This window comes from Lepisosteus oculatus, chromosome 1, assembly GCF_040954835.1.
Source record: "Lepisosteus oculatus isolate fLepOcu1 chromosome 1, fLepOcu1.hap2, whole genome shotgun sequence".
Lineage (NCBI taxonomy): Eukaryota > Metazoa > Chordata > Actinopteri > Semionotiformes > Lepisosteidae > Lepisosteus > Lepisosteus oculatus.
Window position 1 is genome coordinate 65,143,531 of NC_090696.1, and position 17,143 is coordinate 65,160,673.

At 36.3% G+C, this 17,143-nt stretch overlaps 1 protein-coding gene across 3 annotated transcripts in view; it reads left to right on the plus strand.

Moving 5' to 3' along the window:
• The first annotated feature begins 421 nt into the window (after positions 1 to 421).
• The window catches only part of tet2 (tet methylcytosine dioxygenase 2), a 69,271-nt gene continuing 52,549 nt past the window's right edge, over positions 422 to 17,143 (plus strand). For 2 of the 3 annotated variants that reach the window (XM_015345717.2, XM_015345721.2), the window contains exon 1: positions 13,087 to 13,358. The gene's annotated coding sequence lies outside the window, so the exon portion shown is untranslated. Of the gene's footprint in view, positions 486 to 13,086; positions 13,359 to 17,143 lie in introns of those variants that run through there. The other variant, XM_015345718.2, reaches the window with a different exon arrangement.

Consider the following 17,143-nt stretch of genomic DNA (forward strand, 5'->3'; position numbering starts at 1 on the left):
GAAAGTCAATGACCATTTGCCTTCAGTATTCAAGGAGCTCTCTGAGCTTAGCTTTGATGATGCATGCTACTACTAATGAATGTCTGGGGTATATATACCTTCTTTTATACTCCAGAAAAATAGGAAACCTTCAGAAGCTTCAAAACAGTTCCAGAGGTTTCCACTTCACTGCAAAAGACCACAATTTTAATATAGATTTGTTTTGTTGCATTTTTTTTTAAAAGAATAATTAGAGGTGTGAAAAGATGTAACCCTCTTGTTTTTTGGAATTTGGAATTTAAACAATTCTACAAAAAATCACATTACTCTGAGAAAGGCTGTTTTGATAACAGTATAACGTGACAGTGATCCCTTGCCAAACAAGTTTTCATTTCGTCAAGATGTAGTCACCCTACCTGTTTTTTCATTTAATGAGCAGATTTCCACTGACGAGCTGGGCTCTCGTAAAACATTGCCAAAATTGTTCTTTTATCACACCCTTTTGGGTAAGTAATTTTACTTTCATTACATTTTAACTTTTTTAAAAAATAAAATAAATTAAGTCTTTTGCTTTTTTAAAATAAGGTTTTATGCATTTGCTAATGACTGTGCAGTAACAATGTAACTACTATACTGTACTGTAAATGTTTTTTTCTAGCTATTGTTTATACATAAATTGGTTATTTTAAGTGTGTTTCTTGAACAGTTATCCAGCAATGTTATTATTTTTATAATTAGGTCCATTCTGTGCAGTATTAAGGTGTTTCAGGAAGCATTTTTTAATTCTGGAACAAATTGAGATTATAACATGGGAAGTAATGGGAGCAAGGGATTACTATATAACAATTTTTAAGTGTGACACGTTGTCCAGTCCATAACTCATTCTGCTTTTGTTCCAATTTCATCCAGTTTTATAAGTAAATGTGTAGATATTGCCGTAGAGTTAATTCTGAAATGCAATTATTTTAAACTCCAGAAAAGCAGGAGACCTTCAGAAGCTTCAAAACAGTTCCTGAGGCTTTCGCTGCACTTCCAAAGAGCACAATTTTATCCCAATCACCTTATCCATGCCTTATCCAAGTATGTTTACAACCTTTGATGTATGTAAAGATGCATTTCAATGTCAGAAACAAAACGTATACTTTTTGGATTTGATTGATTTATTATTTTACTGGGATACCCCTAGTAGCGCTGTGTATTACTGACAGGGTGAAGACCTCTTCGTTCAGCAGTCAAAATGCTGACATTACTTATACAAACAAAATACCTCAGAGCATGTTGTGTCACTCTAGGCCGAGCCTTAGAGAGTGATCTGATGATTTCATCTTATTAGCATCTTGCTAGGCTACTTGAGCAGCCGTTGGAAAATATGCAGTGGAACCTGCAGCTGTTCTCCAGGCTTGCTTCACCAACAGGTGTCTCTAATATGGGCTGCTGTCGCTGTTTACTAAGAACACTCCTTTTGAATACCATAACTGTTCACTTATTTAAAATTGAATCATTTTGAATCATCTGGGACAGGTTGAAATTCACTTTAAGAGTCTGAACAGCTTAAATATTTGTTTACACTTGATCAAATAATCTGCATGAAGAGTACAAGAGGAAAGGATCCAATGAATTTATGCAGCACAAATGCTCCCAGAACAATCCAGAACATGTCCTTTTATCCTCTTAAATTGCCCAGAACAATTCTGAATTAGCTGGATTATATGCAAGTTTGGATACTCAGGGAGCTGTTGTGAAAAGATTCGGGGTAATTCCTTGCAGACATTGCCTGCCAGCTGTCATCTCAGCAGTTACACAGCAGGCCACGTGCATGGCTCCATACATGTTTTGAATGCATAAGTAAACAAAGTACAAAAAATGTTTCACACCATTCCCGATGGTATTGGAAAGACACTTTCAAAGTTCTGTTAACAGCAAAGCATTCAGTAAACCCAAACCTCAATGTAATCTGTAAAACCAGGCTCTTTTACTATAGTGATTATGATATTTAGAGGTATACAGTATATGACTTTTACTGTTTATGGATATAAATTATGTATTATATATATTAGTTGGTTCTTAATGTGGAACTGCAACCCTAATTTTATATTTCGGGGTTAGAACGAATTGGCATTGATGAGTGCATTTCAAACCACAAAGAAATTAAAATGTACTGTACACTGTAAAGTGTTAAACCCTGACGTTACTTCACAAAATAAATTAAATTTCCATTGATTGAGAAACAAAGGCTATGAAGCAGCCCTATGACGTTGTAAAGAAGCAGGCTTGTGAAGACATCTCTTTTAATCCAATAGAAATAATTGCTCTTGACTTCAAGGCGGTTTTGCCGACAAATACAACATAGTAGTTAAGTACATGCAGATCCCGTTGGGACATTTCTGGGGGGAAATGTCTGCTGACAAATCCAACCTGTACTTGACACGTGACCTGGTTCTGGACATCGCAGCTCTGGCCCACAACGAAACCAGTGGTTTGCGACAATACAGCACTTTCACAAAGTTCACGATTTTGTACTGATTTCCGAATTTGTCAAATTCAGCGATACCGTCACTTAATTTTGTTATTGATATTTAATGACAGATCTGGGAAATTGGGACTGCAGTTTTCTCTTCAATTGTGGAAGGAAGGACTAGCCGCTGCAGTGACACGTGATGCTCCTTTCCTATGTACTACTAATTTGCGATCATTTTCTGTTAGAAGAAGGAATAATAATTCATTTGCTGACCAGTTCACAGTGGTAAAATATGAACAACAGAAAACAAACAACCAGGTGGCATCTATTTAATAATAGTTAAGTTATAGTATATAATATAGTATATAATATAGTAAATAATAGTTAAATCACAGGGGAATTATAGAAATACTTTATAGAGGTTTGATCTGGGAGCTTCACCACCACGTGAGCAGCAAAGCAGATGTTCGTTCATTATGCTGACATAATGTGACTGCTCAGCCTTCTTCAGGATACACCTGAAAAAGGTACAAGTTCCAAAAAGTTGTGTTTTTCTTTTTCCCACTCCATTCCTTTGAACTCCTTCTCAACAGCCGTATTGTGGTGCTTTTAGAGTTGCCAGGATCCTGAAAGGGCTGTGAAATAATGCCTGTCAAAAAGAGCTCTTTTTCTGAATTGCCCCCTATAGAATAGGAGCTGCCAGGGAGCCCACTGTTCACAAGCAGTTGTAAAGAGATCAAAGAAAAGTGGCCTGACCACAGAAACTGCCTATCCATTAAAATGTCCATCCTGAATATCAGAAGGTCTCCGCATAAAATTAGGTCCAAAGGTCACGCTCATTAGGCCTGTCCAAAATCTTACTCATATTGGAGAGATTAAAAAAAGCAATGCTGTGGTGCAAAACAGTAATAATAGCTAGGTAACCAAACAGGGGGCTAGTAAAGAAATGTCTAACTCTGATAGCTGTGCGTATATGGAAATGCTTTCTGAAAAATAAAAACAGTATAACAAATAGTGGTTTGGCTGTTTATAAATTGAGCTATTCAGATGGCAACCTACTGCTGTCCCCCTTCTTTGCAGACAGCTCCCCATCCCCATCCTGCTGCTCCTTTGCAATTAGGCCAGGAAGGGTATACAGATACAGCTCTCTCCCCAGTGCCTCGGAGATAAGTTCTTGTTCTTGTTCTGCTGCAACAGTAGCAAGGCTGAAACAGATCCTAATTAGGATTTGCTCTGTGTATCTCTACTGGCTTGTAGACATACAAGGTGTGGTGTTAAGTGAAGACTGACAGCTCTAGGGTTAACAGGTATGTGGAGTGTGCAAGCTGGCAAAGAAGGTAATCATGGTGCGTTTTGAGACTTTTATCCTTATTGCTTGGGAAAGCTGTCTTCTTGAAATAATTAGTTAATTCAAAGCTAATCAGTTTGTAATATATCACCACAGCTACCCTGTCATAATTCAAAAAAAGGAGCATGGATTATTATCATTCAGCTACCTAATTTATATAATGGAAACCGGGAGAAAAGTTTCCTCATGTTTTGTTGATAATGAGAAAGAACAGTAACTAATGATATTCAGTGTCACTCTATGTTAGCTCAGAGGCTGATAGACATGGCTAATGACTACTTTCTTGCTCAGTTTGTAGGAACACCTACTACAGGGAAAGCATATTTTGATATAGCCATTTTAAACAATTAGGATACAGTGAGATAAACAGAGGTGAGAAAAACATTAGGGAAATCTGATCATAATATAGTATGCTTTGATTGAGAGACCTAAAGAGAAGCAGAATACGAAAGGATGGATATGCAATCAGTGGCAAATGGCAATAGTTTTAAAAAAACTCCTTCCAGCCTGATGCTTCAGGCTAAGCAAATAAAAATGTCTGTATTAAAAAATATTAGCATAGAAGAGACAGAAGTGATACAAGTACTAGATACAATAACAATCACTATACAGGGCACAATATTATTCAAACAATTGTACTTATTCATCATTCCTTAACACAATTCTTCCAGCAACCTCAATACCCTTTGATTGCAAACCATCTATACAAGAGGTGACAAAATCTTATCAATAATTATGGACCAATAAATATTATATCTATTGCAAGTAACATTATGTAAACAGTAGTTAGAAATAAACTAGAGGATCATCTGTATGACAATAAGATAGTAATCATGGATTTAGAAATGTACAGTAGCTCTTGTCTTGCTTAACTAATGTCATGGAGTTCTTTGAACAAGTATAAACTGTAACAGATACAAATGGAGTGTACAATATTGTATATTTAGATTTTTAGAAGGTTTCTCTTAAAATACTAGTTCTAAAATTGCAGATAATATGCACTTAAGATAATGTGTGCACTTAGATTAATTGCTTGATGGACATGGAACAAATAATGTAGAGAAGGGGTGAATATTCACACTGGGGTCAATAAGCAAAGTTCTACAGACATTTCTGTTAGGACCACTGCTCTTTCTAATTTATATAGTTGATCTAGATTACAATATAGTTAGCAAACTAGTGAAGGTCACAGATGATATCAAAACAGAATGATCAGCAAACACTATAGAAGCTGCAAATGAAATACACAAAGACTTCAAACAAATTCAGGACAAGACAAACATCTGACTGATGATGTTTAATGTAAACAAGTCCAGGATGTTATATACGGGTAACAAAAACTAGGCTTACAGGTAATAAAAATTAGGCATAAAGGTAACAAAAACTACATGTATTGAACAGGAAAAAAGAGATTTGAGGGTGAAATGGTGGTGCAATGGTTAGCATTGCTGCCTCATAGCACTGGGAACCTGGGTCCTATTATGGAACAGGGGTACCATCTGCATGGAGTCTGTATGTTCAAGTTTTATTCATATGAGTTTCATAAGGGGTTCTCTGGTGTTCCTCCTATAGTTCAAAACACAGTGGTAGGTCAATTGCTTTTGGGAAGATTGGCCCAAGGCGTAAGTATGTACGTGTTTGTGTTATGTGTTATGTGTTTGCAAAGCAATGGACTAGTGTACCATCCAGGGTGTATCCTGCCTTGTGCCTGTTGTTTGCTGGAATAGGTTCTGCCTCCCCTGCAAACCTAAATTGGATGAGGAGGTTAGAAAATTGTTGGAGCTTCAAGAGGTTGCTTGAAATGCTTAGGTGTGTGCTTAGACACATTATTTCCATCTCTTCTAGACACTAAGCAGTATAATTAAAAAGTATTAAAAACCTTTAACCTTCAGAATGGTAGGATATACAGTAAAGTGTAGAATTTAAATCAAGGATGTTTTGTTAAAATTACACAATGCACTTGTAAACCCTCATTTAAAATGCTACAGTATGTACATTTTGGGTCTCCAAAAAATATTGTTGCTCTGTAAAGAGTCTAGAAAACCTCAGCCACATACAGTACATTCCCTTCAAAGGAATGTCCCTACTGAAAGACTAAAAGAAATTTGTTTTAGAGTCAAACAGAGACCTAATTAAAGTATTTAAAATCCTCAGGGGCATAGACAGTTGTTAAGATTCATCAGTAAATCACAAACTAAAGACAACAGGTGGAAGCTAAGGGGAAATGCATTTAAAACAGAAAAATGCACCCTTTTACACAAAGGATTCTGAGAGTACTGTTTGTAACAAGTTATCCAGCCATGTTCCAAAAGCTAATTCTCTGGCATCTTTCAAGGAATGGCTGGGTAAGATTCTTTACAATGAGCTATTAAAAACTAAATGTATTTTTTTTTGCCAGCATTGTTATGTTCATATGTTCATATGTTCATATGACTATGTAAAAAAATAGTAACACCAAGGTAAAAATATATGGCTTTTAAAGTACTCTGAGTATAAAGATGTAATAGAAGGAGAGAAAATATTTCCATATGATTATGTAATATGGACTTATATATTAACTTTATTTAATTTTATCTTCAGAATTTCAAATTGGAAATAAACAGAAGTTATCATTATAAAGGGTAATGCAATTATCCATAATTTAAATACATTAATCTTATTTCCAGAGATATGGACAAATAGAATAGTAAATTATTATGACTATGAAGCTATAGAAATTTGTACTCTAATTGTTCACTCTACCTAATGAAAGGTATATTCAGCAAAGAGATTAGATTAGGTGTTTGGTTTTTTTATGGGATATGTGCCAGTTGCAATTTGTAAGTTTTCAACACTAGTAATTATATATACAAAATGTTGTAATTATTTCTGTATTGGGTATTTTTGCTTTTCAAAATCAAAATAAACATGTGTCTATAGGATTTTTGGATAGAATAGAAATTCAGTGGTCAATTAGTATTACAACATGAGTGCAATATTTCCACTTCTCATTGGAACAGGATAGTGTGTTTGTTTTGCATCTGTCAATGGATTTATTAACCATGTAGAGAAGCCGCAAAGCTCTTCTGGTGACCCCCTGAACTTTAGAAAACAGTAGCTTTAATCCCCCTAACACTTGGCAGTCAACTTGAGGTGTGACTTCTTTCAAGTGACAAGTGTGTCTGTGTCATGATTACCTTTGGCAGCAGGGCCACTTTCTCCATGAATGAGGTGAGAAGTTTCTACTCAGGGGGGAGGAGAAGATGAATCACAAATGATGTTCTCCCATTTAACGCACTTCTAACGTACTCTTTAGGTGTAATGAAGAAACTTAGCACACCAAAGGTTTGCTAAAATAAAGAGACAGAATGAATGAAAGGGAAATATATTTTAATGTGGCATACTTTCAAAACATCAGAAAATTAGGAGATTGTTCAGTAGTGTTTAATAGAACATCATTTGATTATCTCTTTTAACATAAATCAAAAACAATTGAAGGTGTTAATAAATGGCAGCTTTATTATTTTTTTATATGTGTGTATTAACTAGTGTGTTTCATACTGAAGCTTTTTGCAGATTTTCTTTTGCTTAACATTTTAAACCAGCGCAAACATCTTTATGTTGTTATTGTGATGCCAATCAACTTCACAATTCAGCTGCAGTTTGATCCTCACATTTTATTTTTACTGTTAATGGGTGAAAGAAAGACTACACTATATGAAAACCCAAACACTTGTGAGGAAGGATCCCATAGGGTGGTTCGGTGGCTCTGTGGCTAAGGATCTGCACCTGTTGCTGGAAGGTTGCCGGTTTGTATCCTGTGGCCGGCAGAGGAATCCTACTCAGTTTGCCCCCTGAGCAAGGCCCTTAACCCCAACTGCTCCAGGGGCATTGTATAAATGGCTGACCCTGTACTCTGACTAAGCTTCTCCCTGTCTGTGTGTCTCATGGAGAGCAAGTTGGGGTATGCGAAAAGACAAATTCCTAATAAAAGAAATTGTATATGGCCAACAAAGTGATCTTAGAGGGATAACATTTCATTACTATATTACAATGGGAATAAAATGAGTTAATCTTGGTGATTTATGCATTGTAATCCTCAAACCTTTACAGGCAGCTAAAGTGTATGGATAATAAAATATATGTAAAAAACATATACAGTATAATATTTTGATCCATAGTTCCGTAGAGAAAAAAATTAAATCTTATACTTTTTGAGAAAAAACAGTTTCTTTTCAATCAGCATCTCTTTTTACCCAACTTCTATCTTTACAAAACTTTCTAAGTGTTCACATTAAAACATCCAGATGCCACAGAAAGATGTCCAAAGTTGCTCAATTTAGATAATTCAGCTGACTGCTTTACAAGATAAAAGATGTTCTGGATAATGATAAACAGGAAAGGAAGGACACACTGCATTTTGTGAAGTTTTGTTTTGCAAAACTCGTGGCCATCTGATCATCTTATCTTCTTATGCAGTTGATGCCTCAGGCTCTCATTTCCAAGCTTGTTCAGTTTCCTATCCTCCAATAACAACTGAGCAAACCCAGATTGTCTGTATGGAGAAACTTTGCCCTTATGGCACAAACAATGGGAAAAAAACAAGAAAATTGAAGACAGGGGACTAATGCAAAACAAAATAAGGGTTGTCACATATGCATGCCAGGGTCATGTTTGTAATTAAAATGTGCAGTCTACTGAATTAAATTGAATTGAATTGAATTAAAGCAGCAGTCTACTTACATGTACAGGTATCTGTTTATTTTCTGCCATTTTTTTAAGTTATACCGTGTCCTACTATTTCTATTCTGTGTCCTGCATGTTTGTTTCTGATTTGCATAGTCATTTGCCTTATTGGCTCTCTGTTCCAACAAAGGCTTCCCACTAAAGAATGTGTGAGATTAGGAAATATAGATTAGTTGAGTTGTGTACCAACTACATCAATAGCTTTCATAATATTGTGCAATGTTGATGTCCAAGGATTAGTACACAACCTAACTTTCAACTCTGCAACATCATCATTCCCAGTTGCTTCTGGTAGCTCGTAACCATGGAAAACAGCCCTCCCTCAGCAGAAACAGCCATTGAAATAAATAAAATAAAATAAAAACAGAGTCAGAGTTCTGACGCCAATCCTTATAATTTTTTTTTGATAATTTTGAAAGATAAGGTCAGAATTCATTTACAGCTTGCATTACTGTCTCAATGTGTTTTTCTAAAAATAGTGTAAGTAATTTCATTTTCTTTTCCTCCAGTGCCTGCTCATCCTTGTTACTTTGCCTTAACACTCATTTGCAGCTTTCATCGTAATGGCAGTGTGTCAAAACAGAATGTTCTTACATTATTTAATGTACACAATTGTGTTTTTCGCCTTATTTTCAGTCATAAAATGTTGATGACTAACTCCAGTACAGACTTTGACCTTCTACTGCAGGTTTTTACCTTATACAAAATTCCTGTTTATGACTATGCATTCTAGGTTACTCAGAGAAGGTCATACTCACAAAATCATATCATTTATGAATCCAAAATACATTATTTCAAAGACAGCACTGGAAAGCACAAGACAAACACACTGTGGCTTTCTCTGTGCTTCATCAAAAACAATGGCAAACTTTGTTAGCAAAAACATGATATTTGCCATTTAAAAATGTAATATTTATTCCCACCTATTCAGATTCATTAATATTGATATTTCAATAGATTATCAAGAGATATGGCAGGTTTCTAATGCAAAATAATAATAATTATTATAATAATAATAATAATAATACTAAATGTCGTTTCGTTTGGGGTTGCATATTGCCACAATTATTTTGTTATACAGTAGTTATTATTGCTACTTGTAGCCTGGTTCATATTAAGCTACAGTGTATTCTTTTGTAATTATTCTCTATATAAATTTAATTTTGAGATGTTCGTTTTTTCTCGCAGGAGAAAATATTTTATTTAGTAAGTCCTGTATGTTATATCCTGTTTTTTGGTTAAAAAGCAAACCTATACAATTAATTCTTTTGAATTCATATATGATCTTAAAAGAACAATTCACAATGCAGCATGTAAGATGCAAACATGTCTTTAATTAAATATTTGCTTTTCTTAATTAATGATAATGTTTCTTTATTAGCCCTATACAATTTCTTGCATTAGGAATGCGTCTTTTCGAATACCCCAGCTTTTTCTCCATGGAGACACAGACACAGAGACAGGGAGAGAAGCTTGGGGTCAGAGCGCAGGGTCTGCCATTGTACGGCGCCCCTGTAGCAGTTAGGGTTAAGGGCCTTGCTGAGGGGCCCAACGGAGTAGGATTCCTCTGCCAGCCACAGGATTTGAACCGGCAACCTTCCAGTCACAGGCACAGATCCTTAGCCACAGAGCCACCGCCTCTGATTTCTGTGATCAACATAAAAAATAATATTAAAACTAACATGACAGACAAATACCTACCAAGGAGTTCGTACACTGATACTTGAGATTGAAATAATGCTAGTAACGTTATTAATACATACAGTAATCCACACTAACAGGTGTGTGACAAGGAACCTGAAAACTGGATCAATTCTTCCAATATTTCCAAACTTGCACCATTTAATTCAGCATGAAAAACAGCTAATCAGTAGCACAGTGTCAGTAGTACAGGTATACTGTAGCAGGCTCATTGCAGAGTTTAAGTGCATTTATGGTTGTTGATGATGCTGTTAAATCTACCAACACAATTTTATACTGCATCACATTCCTCAACTGCTTTTGTGATTTAAAGTTGCTTTTAAGTGCCTTAACTATCTATACATCTGTTGTTTTAGTAGAAATGAGGGGAGACCCTTTCTGAGAACTGGATTATATTTTTTCTTTTAAAAAACCCAAAAGCATGATATTTTGCAGACACACCTTTGAATAAAAGTCACTAAAGAATGTGGTTAGAAGCTGACTTTCTAGCATGCAAGAGACTGAAAGCAAGATCAGCTCTCTCTGTGAAGTGGTTGCCTCTCCTCCCCTCCTCCACACTGTGTAAAAACAAATCCCCTTTTCTGATTCAAGCCTGAAACTAGTGAGTCAACAAATGTCACCACTGTTGAGCAGGGGATGATGGGAACAGGGAGGGGTCTCAGTAAAACAAAATGGGTTGATGCCAGAGGCAGATTATTTTCAGACAAGAACCACCTGTTATAACAGCCCTAGGCAGAAAAGAGAGTTCTGAACTAGCAGAAACGGGATGACGAGTTTCAGACCTTCAGAATCTGGCAGAGATCAAAATGCCTTGTTAGAAATGAGGGGAAACCAAGTTTCTATGCATGACCCCCATCTGTGTTAAAAAGCTTTCTTGCCCTGGTTCTCTTAATTCTCCACCCTACCCCTCTCTTGCCTATCTGTGTCTATCTCTTTCTCTTTGAGGTTAACTTAAAAAAAATGCATGTGTTTTAAGTGGGGTATGGGCTTCTTTCATCTTTTTTTTCTTAGAATCTACTGATTCACTTCCTTCCCACCTACATCTTAGTTCCTTATCTATGTAGAGTCATGAAGTAACACATGTGTTTTCAAGTTTTCTTAATGTTATTTTAATGTTGTATTTAGGGTTTTAGTGTATGTATTTATGTAAGCCATTTATTAAGTAACTCTTTCTTAAAAACGAATTCCCTTATATATTTTTGTGACTGCCATTCCGTTATCAGAGAGCTTCTTATTCTTGGTGAAGGTCATAGAATCCTTGCATCTATCCTTGAAGTATAGAGCTCCAATAAGAACTATATCCTGGACTGGTCATTCCAGTCTACAGATATACAAGCACACAGTTAATTTAGAAAGACCAATTCAACTTAACTAGCATGTCTTTGGAAGTCAGAAGGAGACTAGAAAACCCAAAGCAAACAAGGGGAGAAGACACAAACTCTTCATGGGTGAAGCCCCAGTCCAGAATCAAACTAACAACCATGCTAAAGGGTCAGGGTGTCTCTCGTTACTAGGGTTTTGGAATTAGACATCTTCTACATTTATTAGGAAAGTGATCAAGTGTCTTGGTTAACGTCTACCTGGATATTCTGTCCATCCATTTTTTAACCTTTATATCCAATACAAGGCCATGGGGGAGCCGGAGCCTATACTGACAAGCAGCAGACACAAGCAGAATACACCCTGAAAAGGACACCATCAGGGCACAAACACACACACTCACAGCAGGCCTAACTTTCCCAGAAGCCAGTGAACTTGCCTGTATGTCTTTGGACTGTGAGAGGAAACTGAAGCACCCCATGAACACAATGAGAACACAAATCCCATGCAGATAGCACCCCAGGAATTGAGCCCAGGACCTTAACTCTACACTCACTGAGGCTTCGAGGTATAGATATGAGAAATGCTTTAGCACTATGTTGATCAGGATACCCATTAAGATGTTAGCTTGGGGAGCTTGTTCCACTCACAGAAAGGTGTTATTTTAAGCAAGGATATAAAAATCTCACACACAATGAAATTAAAATAACATGTTCATTTCTGTGTGGATTAAAATATTCACTCAGTGAAATAACTATTTGGGCACTTGTTTTATTTTATCACAGTTCATTCTTTACATGGCAGATGGGATTGGACTTTTTATTGTTATTTTTAAAAAGGTGAAGCTGACAAAACAGAAAAAAAACTACTTCCCAACCTCTTGCCTTCTGTAACAATGGTGTGGTTGTGCAGCATTTTTCAGTTAAAACTGTTAAGACTCGTCGGCAACAGAAATACCCGGCGATCAGTTGAATGTGAGATTTAAATACCTCTGGCACACGTGGCTTGTGTAAACAGGAGGTGGGCCTTGGCTCACAGAGACAGAGAAATATGCGGGCTCTTGCAGAGAGTTTCAAAGGCTAGAGTGTAGTTTTACTCCGGTACTAAAAGTAATCTGTCAACCAATGAGTGCCTAAATAAGAGCTAACTTTGTTATGAAGGGAGGGCAGGTGTGTGGTTAGAGTTAAGCATAGTCTGGACAGTGGTACGCCAAACATAAGAGGCTTCTCACAAAATTTCTCCTCAGTAATTAAAAAAAACAACAGAAAATATCAAAAGAAAAGCAGAAGGTTGCTGATCCTTTTCTGTAGACATGTATTTCCTGTCTGAATGGGGGTGGGCTCCTGTGCAGGCAGATAAGGCACTTTGCTTTTACAAACAGCCAAGAGCAGCAGTGTGCACCTGAATGAGGAGCTGGGCCATGTTTTGTGTAATCCATTCCTGTGCTTCGGGGCAGCCACACTAGCACTCACTGTTGTGTGCCAAAGAAAAAAAAAAACTTGTCTTTTGTTTGGGAAGGCCTCAGTAGGAAAGTGATTTGCGATTACAGGGGGCCTGCCAGCAAAGCAGGCTCTCTGACACACACGGCTCACCACTCTGCATGCTGCTGTGTCTGTGACTTGCATATGCAGCTCAAAGAGGCCAACAGCGACACCAGGCTTCTTCTTCTGGTGATGAGAACAGACGTCAGACATGAATATTGATGTGGAGGATAGTCTGCTTTCATAGACGAACAGAAGGAAGCAAGATGGCTGCCCTTTAGGATTTGTTAAAGAGGAGACCCAGACTGTTTGCTGGAATTCTCAAAGTGGAGGGACGCAAAAAGAGGTCAGAATCTGTTCTTTATTTTTTTAAAGACTTTCTTTCTCTCCTCTTCATCTTTCTTTTAGTTTTCTGTAAAGCCAGGCCTCGGCATGCAAATGTCCCCTGTAAACCTAAAGCTACCATAATAAGGAGGGATATTAGATAAAGCTTTCCAACATGGCTGACATTTTTCTTTCTTTTTTGTAGTTTATAAAGAAAATACATCAAGCTTATTTGTCTATCTCCTGGGTCCTCAGACTATTCTTTACTCTGTTTTAGAGTATGGAGTTTGTTGTTCAGCACTTTTCTGAAGTAATTAATACCAAATGCTGGAGATGGTGATGAAGTACACTAGCTTCTGGTTGCATATGCATTTGTATATACATTTCTTTATTTTTTTAGCTGTCAGTTCTATGCCATTAAAAACTGTTTAAAGGGCACATTCTCTAGGGAAAATATTTTCTTTTGGATTCGCCCTAACTCATAAAGGATGTGCGTATTTTTTCTCATATTACTGTGTTCTTTCAGTCTCTCATAATTCTTTGTAGACCTTTTTGATTCAAAGTTCTCTGACACGGCATGCCCTTTTAGTCACTGGGTAACAAGTCAGGAGAGAGGCAAAAGACCTGGGGCTGAATTTGAAGTAAAAGTATATAGTTGTGTGGGGCAGTATTACACTCTGTCTTGTCTGAAGGATATAACCCCCTGAGGAAGAGTAATGTGAAAGATAGCGCCGCTTCTGCATCCCGAGAATCAGCATTCATTGCATTCGCCGGTGAATGACAAGCAGACACAAAGGCAAGCTGAGTCAAAGAAAAAAAAAAAGATTGTGGTGGTTAAGCGCTACAAGGTCAGAGGCTTTAAAGGAAATGAAACCCAATCCTACAGCACCATTAGCAGGGGGGAAAAGAGAGGGAAACTGGAATAGGTTCCATACCATCTGAAATAACCTAGAGAGATTTTCAGCCTTGGTTATATGGATAAATGCTTCCCAATTTGTAGATTCCTAAAATAAAGCTGCAGATCTTTCCTGGACATGAAAAGTCTCATTATGGTGATTTCTTTTTCTTCTCTTTTGTTGCTTGAATTATCACTTAATTAAAAGAAAATAGACTACTATTACTACTGTGTACAAAAAGACCTAAGTCACGCTTCTCTTTCATTACACTACTAATTTCTTTTACAGTGTGCTTAAAGTTCATTTCCCTTTATTTATTGTAAGGGGATCCATAAGGTTTGAAGACATATTTTCTATGTCCATGTTAAAACACAGCCAGAAAACAAAACTGAAGATGACAAACTTTACTGGATAAATTTGCTCTCAAGAAAAGAAAGAGAAAGGTAGAAGTGATACTTTTTTCAATTTGTCTCCTTCTTTAGTGAAAAAATGATAATTACCCTACGATAATTTACTCTACTGATTGATAATGTAAATGTTTGTTGGTAACAATTTTTTGGAAGTGCTAAATGCCTTCAGTCTCATTGCAGTGGGATTAGTTGAAAAAGCTGATTAACATCGTAAAGTGATAATGTAAAGACCCTTGGTAGATCAGCCAATTAGTGATAAAGAACCTTTATTTTGCATTGCTGTTGTTTTTTATTTTGTTTTCTTCATAGGACACACACAGCCTGATTTTCAGATTCTTTTAGTGAGTTTCTAATGCTCTTCTTATTAGGGGACTTAACTGTATCAGGCCTGACCTAGTAACAGCCCAAGGATATTGGCTACAGTGAATTGTTTTTATTGCCCATAAGGAGACCATTCTTCCACTGTTAACATATGAATTGTAAATGGCCTCTGTTTTTTGTGATCCTGTGGAATATACTAACAGTCACATTAGGATTAGCGTTATAATTGCCTCCTACAATATTACAGATAAAAGCCTTTGCTTGTTTGTGTATTTCGCTTGTGTATTCTACTCCCTGCAACTATCATTGGCAGCTCACAATGGTAAAGTTTGTGTGAAATGCAAAATAAGGCATGTTTGTGAAAGGAGACACAAGAGGTTTCTAATGGGATGTTGTAAATAAACGTCTTAAAAAAGGTACAAATGAAAGTTCAAGGCAGAATAAAGACCTCAATATGCCTCAAAAGGATAAGTCACTTGTTAAAAATGTTGCTTGTTAAATTTCCTTCACTAAAAGCATACTTTGCAGCAAAATATAAGCTTTTTTTGCTTTTAACATTTCATTCCGTTTCTGAAAATCTTTTTTCAGAAAAATTATTTTCTGAAACATTTTGTCACTTTATATTTCTGTTGACCTCAGACTCTTTCTTACAATTAAACATTTATCTTGTCATTAGGAAAGATATGGCAAAAGCTAAAAAAAAATAGTTAAATATAGCACTTGCCGATGACTACACTCTGTGTAAACATGCTTGTTGTGAGAGACACCACAAATTAATGGTTGTAGTGTTTTGGTCCTTGGCATTCAGCAAGTGCAGTAGTACTGTTTTGATATGGTGCACATGGTATCAGCATTTTTCAGCAACCAGAGAAAGCATGATTGCTTGAGCTGAAGAGTTTTATTAAGTATTACTAAGTTTTACACTACCAAAGAGCACTGGTCACAGAAACATGACCTTTTCTTGCTCTTCTCTTTGGTTCTTTTGGATATAGTAAGATTAATGGCTGCTTCATTCTGTTTGTAATAAATTAGGAGAAAAGACTTAAATGTGTTTCATTTTCAGCCGCATTTATTTTCTTTTTATTAATCATTTCCTGATAAAGGTATACCAGGTATTATACAGTGCAGCCCAGGCTGTGTGCATATAGTCTTACTTCCAATTTAATTTGACATGTAGTTTGTGTTCATGCTTCATGCTATCATACTTTTCAGCTACAAACAATGCAACAGTACACTGAAAATGTCTTACTACTGTATGCAAAGAGCTAGAAATTCTTTGTGATTTAAAGCACTTTGTCAGTGTTGAAGATTCACAATGTGGGTTAATCATTTGAAGCTGTGCCTTCCACTTGACATTATCAATGACAAGGATTCCTGGAATCTAGTTCAAAAGTCTTTCGATTGTCATTTCAGCAGCAACTAGAATGAATCTTTGGTTAATAGTATCCCTTGGACAAAAAAAAAACTTTTGATCCAGTTTTTCTAAGCAATGGTGTTACTTCAGTTTCTTTCACTTAATTTCACTTCATTCATTACTTGTGCATCATCACTCACTCAAAATGTAACACAGGTTTCCTTGGTTATTCAGTTTTCAAGAGTACAGGCATTGATTGCTAAGAAATTCTCATAGTGGTTTTGTCTTCCTGCACTTTCTAAAAGAGTAAGATGTTTAGAGATAATATTTTCAATGTTTTCTTTTCGTGATGCATGTGGTAGCAATTGGCACAAGTCCACCATTTTGTCTGTTTTTCTGCTTGTCATTATTCCACATTGTGGGATATATTTAAAAATGTTTGACATTATATTGATGAAACCTATTTCAAGGGTATAGATGAATACAATGCATTTTTCTTTGTCATCATCAGCAATTTGAGTAGGGGTGTAGGGATTATCAGTATTCTGACATTCCGTAGATCCCAAAATAATTCTGCAAAATCTTTGTTCTCCATCTACAATCAGCTGTCATCATACAGTTTGAACAGAAATATAAGTTCCCCCATTTAGGATTCCAACATGACTGATGAAGAGCAAGCTCTAAGAATTTCTAGTTAAAACTGCTTACTCCAGCTGGTCTAGGACTAAATCTGTCTTGACTTCAGTTGGTAGCCTTAAAGAAGAGAATATTCATATCAGTGAAAGGTGTTCCTAATTCAATTAGCGTTATATCATTAGGAAAAAAG